An 18,494-nucleotide genomic window follows, 5' to 3' on the forward strand; every position below is an offset into this window, starting at 1 on the left:
CAGGATGAAAGGGGAAAATGCTGTGGGAGTTACTTGACAGACTCTCACTTGTCACAAAATGTGTAGGTAGTTGTAGTTGCTGAGCAGATGAATGAAGTGATGTGCAAGAGGAGTTCTACCCCCAAGTTCTTCCAGAGTCTCATCTAAAATTCCCTGAAGTCAATAGATTTCTTTTTACATTGGTCTTTCAGGTGATTACTTATTCCAATAATGAGACACTGCCTGCCCCAGGGTTTACCTCTTTAGAGAAGCCTGAGGTCATCTGACATTCTCAGATATTTGCAACCTAGATTACCAAGAAAATATTTATTGAGGAGATAGATAAAGATGAGTCCAGCATATTTTGTTCAGAAAGCAGTGCTTCCCTTAGTTTGATTTTTACTTGTAGCTAGACCAAATGCAACTTACATAAAGGACAAATTATTTTAACTTGATGTTCAGGTCAGCCCCAGTTCCAAGAGAACATAAATCTGGCATGAAGCCATGTGCTTCTTGTGCATCACACACACTGTGCATTGAGATGTACCATTACACAGACTCAAATACAGAATGTGTACACATTTCTTACTATTATTTTTCTTTTTTATCATAGCTTGCATAGCAGAATAAAGAACTTTCGAACATCCTTCTGAAAATTTGTGGGAACTCAAGAAGTTGCAGCAATTAATGTTAGCCTGCTTAGAATATGTAATATGTATCAAAGAACTGCTATTGCCACAGTCTCCCATGACTCTAAGTCATATTTTACTGTGTTTTGCAGCAGATTTTATTAGTATGTCTAATATTTTCAGGGCCTTTCACCCTAATTTATACTAGTGTGCCAAAGGTGGACTTTGTTTAAAAGAGAGCTGTCTTGTCTAGGTAATAGTGATGGTAGATTTTTTCAGAAATCTTGTCCTTTTTTATTTTTCATTCATTCTGGTTATAATAAACTTTATAATATACCATAATTTGCATAGCTTGACTATATAGTTTCATTACATAAGGAAATATATATATCAAATTATGTAATTTCATAGCTCTGCATGAGATTGATACCTGAGCCTCTGCCATACTCTACATTGTCTCACCCTTTCTTTGTTATGAAGAGGGAACACTGAGTCATGAAGCATGATGACCCCAGTGCCAGAAGTATTCATCTAAATCAGTGGAACTAAGCTTTCAGTATTTCAGAAAATTTAACTTTTTGCTGCTCAGTTATGAAAATGGTGAACTTTGCTTGCTCACTTCTGCAGGACTTTATTGCCCATGCACTAGACAAGTTACTAGATGTATGATTCATAGTCAGTGCCTTGTAGCCTGGATTTTTGTGAACTAGATGGGTCTAGTCTTATGGGTCCCATTTTTCTATGCTTGTGTGCAGAACAGAAAGACAATAGGAACCTTCCTCAGATCCTAAGAATCTATTTCAAATGCCAAGGCAGTGACAAATGCAGAATTTTCAGAAAACAGAAGGGTTGTTTCAGTGTGGCCCTGACTGCACAGCACCTCGCTTCTGGGTACACCTGTGCTGCCCTGCTAGCTCAAGGCTCTGGTCTGTGTGGGAGCTTACTCAGCTTACACGCTGCCTTGAGCTCCAGGTCTAGTTTATAGCATCCAGCTGGACCCAAGGCCATTGAGCTGATTGTGCTCATCGTGGGAGTATCTAATACAATATCTGTCTATAAAATTCTGGCCAAGTACTCAGAAATCTGAACAGTCATTTTTATTGCTGTATGAGCCCAAAATTTAAAAAGCAGAGGAATAATCATGCTGCACAATTAAGGCATAGTGATAAATGAGTAAAAATTGGAGTGCAGCAAAGAAGTCTTTGGCCACATTGGATTGTAACAGAGCTTAAATCCACCATGAAGACATTGATCAGAGTAAAAGTGGCATGCTACTAGGAAAAAACCTCCTGATTCTCAAATTTGTGTTTATTGTTAGTTTTTCATTTCAGTGGTGGGGAAACTGAAACTTTCAGTGCAAGGGCTGCCTTAAAACAGGACCTGCCATCTGCTTGGGCAGCAGTTACACATAACTTTTTTCAAACACAGTCCATTCTATGAGCTACCTAATCCTGTGAGGGCGTGCACAAAACCCGGCCCATCTCCCTTTCAGCTGTCTTTCAGCTCCAAGTGTTTCCAGTTAAAGAAACTTCTCTGTTTATTCTGTTATGTTTTTCATTATAAAGCTTATGTATTGTCTTCTTTTCTTGTTCTTGTACTCAAGATGCTGAATTATTGGTCATGGTTCTGTGTGACCTGGTTCTGACGTTCTTAGTCTAGCTGCTATATTTTTGTTACTTGGTATTTCAGGTACATCACTCTTTTGGAAAAGTACATTTCTTTTGTGAAGGAACTTCTATTGTGTGCCTGTTTTTCACAATATATATGTACGGTGCCTACTGCAAATGATTGTCTGCTGTATACATAAAAATAAGGTGTTTTAATCATGATGTGCCCATCATTCCTGTTGGGCAATTTACAGGAAAAACTTTTAAAATGTTTAAAAGAAAAAAAGGAAGCACTGATATTCCTGGAAATTTTCTGTTCAAGGAGGTAAAAAAACCAAAGCCCAGACTTATTCAATACTGCCTATTGGAGAAAAGAAAATCCAAGTGTGTACTTTTCTCTTATGTGTTTTCTGAAGCTCATCAAATGTAGGCTGTTTCATATCAATGTCAGAAATGAAATGTCAGAATTAAAGGCCTTACAAATTTTCCTGAGCCTCAGCAGCCAAAACATAGAGCCATCTTGAGCTGACCTCCATTGATGGAAGAGGAGCAAAAGGAATGAAGAAGTCGACAATTAAAAGTAACCAAAACTTAAGTGATGATGTGATTTAAAAATCATAACTACAGCTTTCAGAAACAAACAGGAAATGCCTGTGATCTGGTGAATTTCAGTATGATGTTTTCCATTCCTGAACTACTAAGAAATTTTCAAAAGCCCAGATTAAACTGAGAGGAAAGGGATTTTTTTCCATCAGTAAGGTTATTTATTCCACACAAGCAGATTTTGACTTGCAATGAAGGCACTCACTGCCTTAGGAATATGAGGTTAGTTCGAGCTGTCTTGATATCAAATAATAATTACATGCTTTCTGACCTCTGTCATAAAGCATCCAAGAGATCAAAGGTCAAAATACTGTTGGTTCATTTTATGTTGATTTTGTTCAGTGCTAGTAACAGATGAGACTTGGGTTTTTTCTTGTAAAGAAAAACTGTTTTAAGTGCAGGAAGTTGATTGTTGATTAGTTTGTTGTGTCATTTTCACAATTTATCTTGAAATTTGTCTTCCAAACATAACACAACATAACATAACTATAAGAATGGACATTTTATAACATGAAGGCAGTTCTTAAATTTTCTAAAAAAAGGCATAATATTGTATTTTAGATTTGCGGGAACAGAACAATTTTGCATAAAAATATAATTTAAGAATTTATTTTTATTTGTACCCTTTTCAAATCAGTGATGCACCCCTAATTGATTTCCTGCAGGGATCTTTACAAAATTTGTATAAAGTGGAAGGTATATTGCTCTGCAGTTTAGTTCATTTAATACTACAAGCTTTTCTGTCATAATAGTACAGATTTTTTTTTTTCTGTAAGGAGGATTATGAAAAATGTCATCAATAGAGAAATTCAAGGAGTTTAAGTAAGAATAAACTAATGCCCTAAACTGGCATTTTGAGAAGACACCCAAGTCAGTATCACCCCTCCCTTACATGAGTGCAGTGGGGATAAATTACAGAGTAAATGCTCAGGACTTTACTTTCTATGTGTTGTTGGAAAGAGATGGTACTTTCAGCATCAGTGTGTCTTCTTGTACTGGACACAGCAGCACTGAGTTGATACTAACACATGCACAGGAATGTCACCTGCCAGCCTCTTTACAGCTTGCCTGGCAAAAAAAAAAAAAAAAAAAAAATTGGTTAATGCCCAGGAAGACATCTCAAAAATATTTAGTTTCCTGTCCAGAATTTCTTTTTGATCTTTATCACTTTGTCCCTCAATTTCTTCTCTGTCTAACACAAATAATAAAAGTTACTAATTCTCAGGATTTTTGAGTTACATGACTCATTAATTGTTGTCTATGAGGTTTTTTTGCTGGCAAGTAATATGAAAGTCTCAAGTTTTACTTACAGAGTTATTACTTTATACAGTAGCATACACTTAACAAACTCTAATGTTTGTAAAACAACTTCCAGTGCCATACCTGTAACTTTGGAGTTTCTTGGAATATTTCTGGTTTGGGGATTTTTTTTTGGTTTGGGTTTTCTTTTTTTAAAGAAAATTTAATAAAGTAGTATCTCCTAGAAGTTTTGTTCTGAGAACAATATACTACTAGTGAGGACTCTTCCTTAGACCCACAGGTTTTGTACAGATATATTTTATAATTGAAAGCCTCTATTTTGATGGCTGCAAGGTCCCAAAGTTCAGTATTTCAATCTGGTCTTTTCCAAATTTTGCAGATGATTAAACTAGAAGAGCTATTGTATAAAGCAAGCTGATAGAGCTGCTTACGTTAATTCTTATTTGAGCTACAAACTGTCTTTCAGAAAAATATTTAAAGATTTCTGTTGAGACCATAGGCCATAAGAAGTTGCTCACTTCAGTTTGCAAAAATATGCATCTTTATTTCTAGAATAATTTTGTCCAAATTTTCCTACTATTTTATCTCCTTATATTGCTAATGTCATGGTTTTGATAGATTTAAGAGTCCACAATCAAATCTGTATAATTCCCCATGGTAACAGCTTAGAGGTTAGGTCCAAATCAATCTTTAGTATTCTCAGCTGATAAACTAAGCAGATTGAGCGTTTTGAATCTTTTACCCTGAATCATGATTAACAGTTCCCAAGGCAGGCTTGTGACTCCTCTCTGAACTTCTTCAACAATATTCCTGAACCATGGACCCAAACTCTGGACAAAATATTACAGTAATGATTTCATCAGTGCTAAATACAACAGTAACATAATAACTTTCGACACCTATCTTCATTCATTATTCCTCTGATACCTATTTGTTAAGCTCATATTAGACATTTTGTGCACCATGTCACAATTTGGGAAATTATACCCAAATGACTATGAACTCTGATCCTCAACTCTTTTTGAGAAGTACTGATTCCCAGAACTCTCTTAATTACAGGCTGAAATGCTAGTTCTTAAGTATTTAGTTACGTTAAATATATTTGCCCTACTAAGCTCGGTACTGTTTACAAGGGATTTAATTACCTGATGTTGGTAATGACCACTTCCCCAGTCAATGTTTTGTTTTCAAATCTGAGCACTGATAGCCCAGCTTTGGCAAATCACCTGGGCCCTAATGTTCAGTCCATGGAAGAAGATTCTTTCAAAACATTCCCATAAGATTGATGCAAATTTCAGGCACAACTTGATAAGAAAGACCTTTCAAAGTAAAGGTAGTCAACATCATCCTGGTATTGAATGCCACAGTTCAAGAACTTGCTATGTGAAGATGAATTGCTTTTCCTTTATTCTACATTAACCCATCACTGATACTGTAATAATACATGTATTATGAGAACATATACAAAGACTGGGTTAAATAGCTTTAAATTATCTTTGCAATTCTAAAAATTCCAATTAAATCTCCTCAAACTTATTTTTTTCTGCAAAGTAGGTTGCAAAACAACAGTGTCAGAGCAAAGATTAGTCCTCCTGAATCCCAGCTATCGTTTAGAACATCCTTTCTCACCTCTTAACCAAAGAAGTTAATACTGAGTTTTAATTGAAAAGTAGATGTAAAATTGACATTTCTGTTAAAAAACCTCTTAAGCTGTAAGATTTGGTCAAAATAAAAGTATTTAGCCAAATATGTTATTTGAAAATATGCTATTTGAGCTGGTGTACAAAATTACAGATTTTACAGGTATACTGAGTAGGAAGATCCTGTCCCATCTTTAAAGTAAGGACACTGTGTATAATCTCAAGATATCACTGATTCATTATCCCTCCAACTTGTCTCAAATATAGCATTAAGTAATGAGAAGAGAAAGAAGCCTTCAGCAGGCAGAAAAGGATAGTACTTCTTACTAAAAATATTGTATACATGATATGTGATGCTTTATTTCTATTTTTTAATCCTAATTTTCTTCAACATTATTCAGATTTATTTATGATATCTGTGTTATAATGTATATTTGAATTTTTATATATGTATATTACATAGATATGTAAATATATTTATTATTGTAGGTTTTATGGGGACAAACATTGCAGATTTTGCAAAAAGCTCCATAGAAGGGCATATTTGCTCCTTTTCAAAAATGTGCTCAGAGGAAATGCTAGATGGTCTTCCAGATCTAGTTACAGTTTCTTCTTTTGTAGTCTGCTCTGTCCTGTCTTGTTTTGCTTCTCAGCTGAAGTTGCAATATAAAGTAAGTTTGTTAGCTCTATATGATTGTAATTTATGATGCTGGCTTTGGCTCCTATGGGACCATATTCTGGCTAGAAATCACCACAATAAAGATACAGTTCATCTTCCCTTTGAATTTCTCAGCTTTTTTTTCCCCTTAAGAAGCTTTTCAGGACAAGGCAGAAAGCAGTGGGAACCAGCTCCTCTGGTTTTACACTGTTTGACAGTCTCCCTTCAGCCAGGGGAATTTTCACACTGGCATCTGTGACCAGATTCCAAGTTTCTTTACAGTTCAAAGACTGCAAAATAGCTGGGTCAAGGGGCAGAGACTTTATCTGAATTTATTTTGCTTAAACTTGAGGTCTGGTCTTGTTTAACTAATAAGATCTCATTACATCATAGCCCATGCAGCTATGCCTTGCAAAGTCTTCCTTGAAGACAGTGAAAAGCAGTTAAGAAAATGATGAACGCAGAAGTTGCTCAGGCTAGTTCAAATGAAGATTTTTGCAATCAGCCCTCAAGTCTTCACTCAAAACTGATAAGATAATGGGGAATGGGGGGTGGGGTGGGGGGTGGGAGGATGAAATAATTGTAAATTTCTTTAATACCTGTAATCTTAGTTTGTGAGGAACACTGCTTTATTTTACCAGAGGTTAGATCCTTTGTTCAGTTGCAAACTTTTCCTCTCATCTGCAATTTTACAGAGAAGTCGAATACAAAACCAACATTACTACTGCTACACAGATATTTTGCGGACTACCAAACCTTGTAAATTTTACATCTTAAACTATTGTTTAACAAAATGAACTGTTAAATACTTGCAAATGTGCTGTCAGTAATTTTGTATTTGTGTTTTCCCACTCACTTTAGCACATTAATGAAAGATTGAGAATAATTACAAAACAGAATCCAGCTAAGCTTTGAACCCAGAATTTTTCCATGCTTTAGTAAAGTGACGCATGCCACATGAATTAGTGGAGAAGTGTTTCCAAGCAGTAGGATGTGTACCTTCAACAGCTATGACAACATCTGTTCTCTGGCTACAGATTACTGTTGTCTTCAAATTGTATTGTAGGATTCATTGGAAACTAACTGAAACAGTCTTTTGCCAGTGCATGGTACAACAGAGTCCTCAGCTTGCAAGTGCTAATTGCTGTTGACATAGACACCTTAAATATTCATAATAATAACAACAACACATTTTAGAATTTTTTTTTCTGTTTATGCATATATATTCCTTCATGAAATAAAATGCAGCAGTGTTCCTGAATTTTTAAATTGCCTGAAAGAGCAGCCATAAGGAATATTATATATGGTCCCATTTATTTTTTTGGGGCATCTAAGTACCTGGTGATGACAATTTTAACTCAACACTGCTCATAGACTGAAAAGTCAGACCTGGCTTTTGTGATCATGGAGCCTTAACACCTGCACCACGTAGGCTATGCATTTTTTCTGAATGAATTTTTATTTTATATTAGTATATTCTTAGGAAAATATCCATACATTCTTTAAAAACCCATTATGATGGGGAACCCGTGATAGTGTGTAAGAAATGATCCCAGAATATTCTCACTGTCCAGAACAATCTTATGCCTAAAATTGTTCCTCTGTGCTTTAATCAGAATTTGTCTCATGTCATCCCTTGGAATCTCTTATACGTTGTCTGCTACAGAGAAGACCCCACTATTATCAAAACGTATTGCAGATATTGTGATAAATATTATTGCAGATATTGTGATATTTTTTAAATGTGTTTGACTTCTTGTTAGTCTTAAAACAGCCTTTTCCATGTTTTAGCCATCTCTCTATAGCTGCAGACATGCATTCCTTCTGATCACAGCCTAGCACTGATGCCTGAGCAAGAATTTTGTTTGGTTGATTATCTGTCCTGATTCCTGTGGGGTTTTTAAAAGTGCTGGGTCTTTTCCAACAGTTTTTTTGTCTCACGCCCATTCCCTCCCAGCAAATGCACAGTTTGCATTCCTCTTCCCCCGTGTATCACTTTAGCCTGTATTTCATTCATTGTTTGGCACTGATATGAGATTGACAGGCCTGTCCATGCTGTCCTGTTTACCACTTAGAAACACAGAGATTTTGCATTCTTCCATTCTTTTAGACCTTCATTTGTTTTCCTAGATTTATTGGAAATCTATATTCATGTTAAAGCAAAAACCTCATCCAACTCTTTTAAGTCTCTTGAATATATGTCTGTATCTATGTCTATTTATTTAAAAATCTCTAGCTTTTGTAGCTGCTGTTTATTGTTCTCTTCTATTGCTCTAAAATTGAAACTGTTTATTCATCATGTGCTTTGATCAAATCATTCTGCTTTATCTTTTTAATTTTGTGATCACATTTTCCATATAAGACTCTGTCCCCTAATTCTATCTTACAGTGGATGCAACTCTCTAAGTTAAAAAATTATTGCTGGTAAGAATAACCTCCCCTTAAAATTCTATTGCATTTGTTGGAAAGGGCAGTGGTGAATGCTATTTTGTTTTGCTTATATAGATCTTCCTAGTTTTAAAACAATCATTCTCCCTCCCTTGCTACACTTAGGTACTTTAAGTACTGCCAAACGGTATGGTTTGATATTCTGCAGTGGACAACCCCTGTTGCTTCGTTAGGACATTCATGTTTTAGTGTTTGTTTGCAACTGATCACAACTTCTAAATAAAGATGTCATTCTTCTACTTTGTGGTTATAGTACATATTAGCCAAACTTAGTCTTCAATTTTGAAAGTTAGTCTCATTCCCTACACTTAATTCAAAGACATTACAGGGATTCAAAGTATCAACATGAATCTCCTGTCTCATCTAACAATTTCAGAAACCTGAAGACACCATGTCATTCAAAAAATAAATTGCTAAAGGAAGTGCCTACAGTTCTATTGTTTGATTATGTTCTTACTTCTGCTTACCTGCTCTGCAGTTTTTCTATGTAGGTTACAGCATTAATTTTAGAAATCCAATCATGTATACATTCCCATCAGCTTTTTGGATGAGACAAAATCATTTAATAAATGAACAATATCAATTTCACTTGTTCAGCACTTAGATTCCTGACACGGATATAATGGTACAGAATTTGGTCTTTTATTTTGCTATTAGTACCTGAATATTATTCAGGATGAGTGTTTCTGTTCTGGTATGAGGGTTAATTCAGTACTGAAATGTCATAGGATCATTGCTTACATATGCATTGGTATCAGTGTGGGTAGAGGGAGTTATTAGCTACCGAGAGTGAAGAAGGTGTTCAGGTTGCTTTGATATATTTTAAAGCTTCTCCACAGTATTTGAAGTCCTTTCAAACATGCCTGCCCAAAAAGAAGTTAAAGCTTAATTTTGAAAAAATAAGTTCTATTTGTATAGTTTTTGAAATGCCAAACTATTTTCCCATTTCTATATCAAAGTTGCACATTTTAAATAATCTGTGATACACAGACTAGTATAACGTATTTAATTTATATCAGTATAAAGAATATGAGAATGATACCTTACTGATTTATTGTTACTGTTTATTGAGTAATTTTGTGGTTTAGTTCTTTATCTCCATATGCTTTGTAGTTAGCTTGTCATAGTCACAGAGAAAACAGCAATATTTCTGTAGATTTTAAGTAATGCTTGCATTGGGTAAGCTTTCAGGTAATACTTGTTTCAGGCCCAGACCAGCTCCCATTAAAATCCATGAATAAACTAGCAGTTATCTCCTAGAATAATCCCTCTTAAACCTTTATTACCGCAAGTAGCACCAGTTCACCTGTTATATTAAATTCAATAAATTACTGTAAGAAGTATGCAGACATATCTGCTGCACAGGTAATTCTTCAAATGGGCACTTACTGCTTTTCCTTTCTTCCACATGGATTTGGAGTAGGTCCAAAATAAAGGTTTTCTGGGCATCCATGTAGTGCAGCACGGTGCTGTAATGGTAGATTTTCAATAAAAAAGAACGCCAGTATTTTATATATGTAGCTGGAAGAGATTTTTAAGAAGTCAGCATTCATTTAAGCTCTTTTCAAGACCAAATATTCAACATTCAGTTGTACCCTTTGATAATCTGGTTTCTTTAATAGGTGCTGACTTCCTTCCTAAACTGGTGACTTTTCAAAGTCTGACAAATAAAGGACAGCCATGGATGGAAGAATCGTTCCTTTGATGAGAATATGTTGACCTCTCTCCTACGGCTAAGATGCTCACAGCCAGATTTCTGGGACAAGGCACTCTGGCAAAAGCACACAAAATTACTGAATGGTTGGATTGAGGTAGGAAGGTGCATATGGTTCAAGCAGCTGCCTCAACAAACTTTCCAAATACTAGACTGAGCTTCAGCTGGAGCCTCGTGCAGGAATGTGGACCACAGGAGCTAGCACTCCTGTGAGTGTTACTCTCCTAGGAGTCCATCATTCAACTGCAGTCAGTAACAGTGAATTACTAGAAGGATTTGAGAGTGGCTGAAGTTTGTTAACGTGAAAAGAAAAAAAAAAAAATCTTTTCCTACCACCATAAAATTAGACTGTGGAAATAAAAAGTGTCTTCTAAAATCCTTTTTTTCTTTTTCTTTCTAACAACTAGGTATGAAATGGTTAAACTTCTAGTACTTCTTGCAAATAATTTGTTCTAAAAAGTACTGTTTTTCTGAACGACTTATCTTTGCCTGCTGCTTTGTTTCTTACACAATGAGTAAAATAACTGACAATCTAAAGTGCAGCACTATGATATCCACTTGTGTAGAGGGTACCTTATCCTAAGTTTCTCTGATTCTTTTCCTAGCTGTGCTGGTTGGGTAGCTGTAGCAATAAAAAGCAGTTTTTTTCTGGCGAAGGAAAGTGAAAAGTGGAAGGTTAAGGAAACAAGCAGTATTGATTTGATTATAGGCTTATACAAATTTGGAAAATAAAGTTACTTTGCTCCTGAATCACGTAACTGTAATTCACATCTACAAGGCAGTATCTCTATTGCCTTCAGAATATGTGTCCTGAGGTTGTATCCCTGAGGTCCTCTTAAATCAACCTAAAAAAGGGGCTTGTTTATCCAGTGTTTGACTAGTGTAAAACTCCTGTATCTAACCATGTTGCTAACATCCACAGTCTGCTTTCAATTTACTTCCCCAACCCATGAATTATATAAAAGTGCTTGTGGGTGGAAAGATGACTACTTAATACATGCTAACTTGTATGTATTACATAGAAATGGTTTTTTAAATGACAGCTCTGTCCCTTAATCCTAAATGTTGACAAAATTTCTAGAATTCTCAGAGTGTTGCTGCAGATGTGTAAATGTCATGAAACTAAACTGAATTTTGCATCTTTAATGCAGTTCATGTGTCTGTGTTGCCAAAGGAAAGAATTGTCTGGACACAGTTGTAACTGTTGTTTGGTTACTCATGTGTTTCCCTAAATGTAATTTTGGCTTAAAAGAAAAGAGCTAGAAAATAACTGTATGATTTTTTTTGGTATTACAAAGTCATAATCTAACATCAGTGTTGAGAACTACATCTAGAGTTGAAGAGAACAGAATCAATCCTCTTTTCTTTTGTGAAGTAGAGCCCTGCCTGTTCCTTCCACAAAATTCAGGTTCTGGCAGATGATTTTATGCCCTGGGAGATTAAACTGTAGACCCTGGGCAACTCATGTGTGCCCTACAAAGATGTAATGGGGCAAGTATATCCGAGTGTTTATCAAAATTATTATTTTATGTGCTGCTTTACCACAAGAAGCCCACTCATCTATTCCTCTACTCCTCTACCAACCCACACAACTTGTTTGTTCTGACTGAGGCTGGAGCAGTTCATCTGTAGGTGATGCTTTTCCACCAGAAGATACATAGCTTGTGGCAGAGGCACTTCTGCACAACCTCCTCCTCAGCAGTGAGAAAGTACTATACCTGGAAGAGTGGAAGCAAAAGAACAAATAAAAGGCAAAAATTCTTCTTTCAGGAATATTTCTGTCAGCTTTAATTAAAAATTTCTGCAAGTGTCTATGTCTCGTTTTGCTCTGAGGAAATCATGAAGGAGAAAAATGCAAATAAATGAGCACAAGATTGAATTTGGACTTCAGACCTGGGTGGTACTTGTGGAGACTCATTGTTCTACAGTCAGGACTATATTTTTGTAGTTATACTTGCTTTTTGGCTTATCTGGCCCCTACATGCAATCCCATACATTCTATAATCTTTTAACATTTGGGCTGCCTCTGCATCAGGCTGAGGAAGTTGGGAACTTTGGAGTGAAATGTAGTGTTCACTGCTCTGAGTTGCTGAATGCAATTGCAGAAAAGGCTGAAGAGACAGCACTGCATTAAGTGTTGCCCTTCTCAAGGTTGCATTTTGCTGTTCAGAGCCCTGAATCCTCCTTTGGAGATAAGTTTTTATATGGTCTATTTCAGAAAAAGCCACAGGTGTTCTCACCAATGCTTTGAAACTGACAACAAAGGGGAATTGTTGCAAAGTCTTTATGTATATATATGTATATATATATAGCTAAATTATGATGCTGTTCTACTTGACTTCTAGACCTTCTGTTGCCCTGAAAACTCAGTTTTTTCATCTTGTTGACATAGTTTCTAAAGACTTTCCCAGGACAGTAACTGTAAACATAGATATGTATACGTTCTTTCTGATACACGTCTTTTGATGGACATCTCTCATGGCCAGTGCGGTTGGGAAGGTGTTATCCTGACTATCCAATCCCTGGCCATGGTCAGAAACTTATAAATTCTGAGAGAAAAAATAAAGCTCTCTCCTTCCTTTACCACACCTCGAGCTGTGTCCATGTGACTCATCTCATGTCCAACAATGACAACCCTCCTTGGACCAAAGCCATTAGTCACCTTTCAGGACCATGACTTAAGCACTTGTTTTTTGTTGGTTTGGAGTAGGGCTGTAGTGTCCCTTTGCATAACAGGAGTCAAAGACCAGTGGGAGCATCAGGAGAAGAGTGTGTGTGCAGCGCAGCAGGTGGGATGTTTACCCAGGAAATAGGAGCCTTGGGTCAGTGGCTGCTTTAAGGACTGACTGGGCATTTTATCTAATTGCAATTTAATCCTCAGCTGCACAGAGGATGCTCAGTTTTAGAGGGTTGGTTAGGATTTGAAAGGTTACAATCTTAGATTTACATGCCTATATTTTAGTACCACCTTACAGGTCACACACCAAACTTTTCAGAAGTTATGAGCTGTTCATGAGACTGACACAGCTACTTGTTTATGTATGTTTGTGATACTGCTCCCTGGGTTATACTTTGGAAATTCACCAAAAGGTTTAGCAGTCTTAAAACTTTCCTCAGCTTTGGCTAAGTAAGACTTTCACATATAAAACTAATGGTTGGGGGACCAGGACCCAAACAGTCCTCAGGGCCTGTTTGGCACAAAACAGGAAGAGAATCCAGAAAGATGTATAGGTCATCCTTATATACAGACATCAAATATAATGTCAAAAATTTTGATGTATTTTCTAATACAGAAACTGAGTTTCAAGACTTGCACAAAATTTCGTTGTGTTTTGTTTTTGGTTTTTTTTGATTTTTTGGGTTTTTTTGGGGTTTTTGTTTTTGATTTTTTTTGTTTGATTGGTTATTTTGGGTGGTTTTTTTTTGTTTTGTTTTGTTTTGTTTTGTTACTCTGTCAAAGAAATGGAACTGACACAGTGTAATCCCTCCTTTTGGTCAGTGCTGCTCAGGGCAGCATCTGTTCTAACTCAAGCAAGACAACTTTGAGAGCCATACTTTATTTTTCTTTTCCCCAGCAGCTCTTGATTATTTGATCTTTTTAAATTTTTTCTGCTGTTATGTCTATTCAGTAACTTAAAAATGAAATTATTATTTGTTACAGTTACATAAAACTGTAGGCAGTGCAAACACTGAAATTGTCAGCAAATTCTTGGCCACAAGTCTTTTACCAAGTGTTCCTAAATCAGTAATTGGTTGTAATGGCCTAGTTATTTCTCAAAGCTGAGAAAATGTCACAAAATTTATTTCCGTCAGATGAATGTTAAACACCTGTTTCACCAATTCACAAACATTAGCTTTTAGTGTTGATACAAAGAGCTTAGTTGACTATGGAGAATATATGAAATTATCACAATAGACAAAGGAATGATGAAACTGTTTACTGTCTACAGCATAATTCTGCATTTTATGAGATAGCCTGGAAAGTAGACACAGGGCTTCAGAGGAAATGAGTTTCTCTCTTTTGACATGTCCACAAACTAAAAGTGAGAATTTCCTTCTTAGTGTCGACAACTACTGGTAGGATATAGGAAATGGAGTTTCTCTAGGCTTAGGAAAAAGATTAGAAACAGGATTTGTATTAGGAGAGGCCCAGTGCTAATTACAGTGTAAGGTTTGAGCACTTGTGAAATACCAGCCTGACGACAGTCAAAGTTCTGTGTTTTTCCACAGTGAAACAGAAACCACCTGAAAGTTAACCTTTAATGGTAAGCATTCCATCCAGAAAACATTTGGATCAATACTGACTAAACCACACCTGTCCAAAAATAGAAACCATTATATCATTAAAATAATGATAAATTTGATGATTTTTGTGGTAGAGTTCAATGAAGATCACTGCTTGCATGATTGGCCTCTGAGAACACCAGTATTCAGAAAATCCCAAAGAAAACACTCCTTCTTTTTATGATTCTTCAGTAACTATAGTAAATGGGCATTTGCAAGCCATTTTACTGAAGAATTTAGAAAGGGCTTAAGTCTCATGGGGAGATCTCAGAAGGACATAGAAGGTGCCATGTTTACATTGGGGAATATAAAATCATTCTATGCTTAAGGATGTTTTTTTTATAGCAGTAAAAGTTTTAAGGGTAAACAGAGATTATATTAGACCATCACAGCTTCTTCACAGATAATATTCCAAGGTCTGTTTTTTATATGTTCCTTTTCAGAATGCAGCACTGCAGAACAGGTACTCAAAATGGGCTAAATTGAATCCTATAACTGTAACATGAAAGATCTGTTTGTCTGGCTTTTTTCCCCCGGTTGTTTTTACAGCTATGTATTTATTTATCTATTTTGGTGGCGACTTTGAGTGTGGGAGGGTGGTTTAGTTTTGCTGGTTGTTTATTATTATTACTATTATTATTAATAATAGTAATAATAATAATAATAATAATTAGACTTATATTTTTATGAATGCAACCTCCTGAGGCCAAAAAGTATTGTGAAGTGTTGGTGCCTGTGTGTTTTGATGAGCAAGTGCTTGGGGACACCAGGTGCCAGAAGAAACCCTTTGGCCTGGCAGGCCGCAGTGAACAGACATATCTGTGAAGGGCATCGGCAATCTGCTTCCCGTCACTCGGGACAATCCACCGCCGGAAAACCCACTCTGCCAAGGCGGCAGGAGTTCGAGGTGAAAGAGAAAAAAACAAAGTTGCCATCTCTCATTAAGATTTATTATACGTCTGAACTTTTGTAGTCCCGAAGCTTAACGACAGATGGTGGTGTAACTCCACCAATTTTGTAACGTCTCCTTTTCTTTGATGTTGTAATACAGATCCTCCTCGACTTGACTTCGGTTAAAACCAGCATTTTCTGCTCCTTCCCAAGTGTCTTGGAGCAGTACGCAGGGAGGAAAGGGAGTGCACCTAGTTCGAAGAGCAGTCTGTGTTCTTGTTTGCTTCCTAAACAATCCTGATAGAAAATAGCAATCTTATAGACACACCTAATGCTGCCAGCAGCAGAGAGAAATTACATTAAATTAATTAAAGGAAAATGGTTTCAAAGTGGTTTTTTCAAGCGAGAAATACAATTGTTCAGATGAAATCTTGAACCGTAAACAGGAACAAATAAAACGCACCAGCCGAGTCACATTTTAGACCGTAGTCGTCCTTGTAAAAAAAAAAAAGAAAGAAAAAAAAAAAGAAAAAAAAAAAAGAAGTGGGGAAATTGTGTGGGTTTTTAGCTTTAATTTTGGGTGGAACTGCCAAGTCGCGCCGAGTAATATTAGCGGCCAAGTGCCGTGTTGTTCTCTGCACGTTGTGCCCACTAGACAGAGGGTCTGCCTGCGAGGTCACACTGTACAGGACGAGGGGTTCGTGGAACAAAGCGCAGCCCGGGCAGAGGGCTGGGAGCGCTGTGGGTACTCGCGGGAGCGGACGGCGTCCGGCCCGACGGCGGCGGCCCGCGGCAGGGCAGGGCAGGGCAGGGCCGGGCTGGGTCGGACCGGACCCTCGGGTCACCGTACGCCGCCGCTCCCGTCCCTCCGGCCGGAGATACCGCGGCCGCCCGGCGCCCAACGAAGTTGGCGGTGCCCGCGGCCGGGTCGCGCCGTCTCGCCGGTTCGGTACCGCGGGCTAAGCCCACAGAAAGTGCGCTGCACGCTGTCTTCTGCAGGTACCAGGATTTGTCCGCTACCGCAGACGGCTCCTGAGGGAGAGGGAGCTGCCTGTCCTCCGGGGCGCGCTTCCCGCCCGAGGAGAAGGGGGGCCGGCGGTCTCCGGACCGCGCAGCTTGCTCCCCGCGAGGCGCAGCGCCCCTGCCCGCGGAGCCCATGGGCGGTCGGAGCCTGCGGGGCCCAATTTCGTTTGCGGGCCGGCGGGGCGCGTAGCGGCGGGTCCCGCGCGGCTCCCCTCCCGCCCCGCTGGCTCGTGGGGCGCGGAGCCGTGCAGGGCGGCTGCCCGGGGGAACTCTGTCCCCCGGCTCCGCGGGGTGCGCGGCGAGCGTCCTCCGCAACCGTTGCGCTCGTAGCCCTCCGCGGCAGCGGGCAGCACCCCGGTAACCCGGGGCAGTGACGGGGCGAGGAGGGGGTGGAACGAGGGGCAAAGAGACAAAAGAGCCGCGAATAGCAAATAAATATATTTTACGGCCACCCATCGGCAGCACCGCGGCCCCGCGAGCCTCTGCCCCGGCGCTGAACTTTCACCTCGCGAACCCGGCCGCGCCCCATTGGCTGCCGGCCGGCCCGCCGCGCCCCGCCCGGCCCCCCCGGCGCCCAGGCCCCCCGCCCCGCCGCCCCGGGCGGGCGGAAGGGTGCGCGGCGGGGCGGGGGGCGGCGGGGGCCGGGGGCCGCGGGGGGGGGCCCCGCCGAGTTGCCGGAGTTGCGACGGCTCCGCCCCGCGATAGCGGCTGCCCCCCCCGCCCCCCGCCGGTGCCGAGCGGGCGGCGGTGCCCCTGCCGGGGCTGGCCCGCGGCCCCGGGAGCGAGTGGCGCGGGGCGCGGCGGGCAGGCGGTCTGCTACTTGCCTGTAGCAGCGAGCGGCAAAGTTTGTGGGATTTTTAATTGTGCTTAATAAATGCAGTGACTGTTAATTCTGAGTGACAGTCACTTGTGATCCTGGCCCTCGGCGGGTACGGAGAGCCCTGCTAACGCTGGGGCTGCCGCGCGATGATTAGGTAGGCTCCGAAATAACAAACCCCACGTTCCACCCGGCCACCTCCGTCCACTTTCTCCCGCGCCCACGCAAGGTCCTTCCACGCAAACACACCCCCAGCACCGATTTACTGGGGACCGTGGCGAGGACAAGGGATGACAAGACCAGCTCTAGACACGGTGCCAGCAATTCTCTCCCCGTTCTCCCTGATACCCTACCCCACGCAGGAATTACTTGAAAATGTTTTTCCCGGGGGGATCGGCAGCCCCAGGGCCGGGCGGTCGTTCCAGACAGGCGAGGAGCGGCTGGTCCCCGCTGCGGATATCTGGGGGGGGGATCCTGCACCTTGCTTCAAGTTCCGGAGCCGGGGAGAAAAAAAGTTTAAGGGCCCACGCGTGCCTCCTCGGCAGAGTTGCTGCTGCCAGCGGCCAGGCCTGCCCCGCCGTCCCCCTCCCACTCGGGTTCCCTGGGCTGCCTTCGCGCGGGGCCGCTGCACCTCGGGGGCTGCCAGCAGGCTGCAGCCGGCCGGCACTGCCAGCACAACACACGGCTTTGTTTTCCGCCCGTCTGCTAAACTCGTTGTGTCTAACGGAGCCGGCGGAGCGGGGCGGCGGGAGGGGAGAGGGGGCGGGAAGGGGAAGCCGCCGCCAGCAAACAACTTCCCCGACGGTTTGTTTACATAGCAGGTGGAGCTGCCGTCCGCCGCGACCCACAGCGCCCGCTCCGCCGGGGACCGGCCGGGGGAGGCGCGGGCGGAGCGGGGCACGGCCCGGCGCATCCCGCCGCACTTTTTTTGTTGCCATTCC

This window comes from Pseudopodoces humilis, chromosome 5 (genome assembly GCF_049639895.1).
Source record: "Pseudopodoces humilis isolate 2021_Gansu_Grassland_sample_001 chromosome 5, ASM4963989v1, whole genome shotgun sequence".
Lineage (NCBI taxonomy): Eukaryota > Metazoa > Chordata > Aves > Passeriformes > Paridae > Pseudopodoces > Pseudopodoces humilis.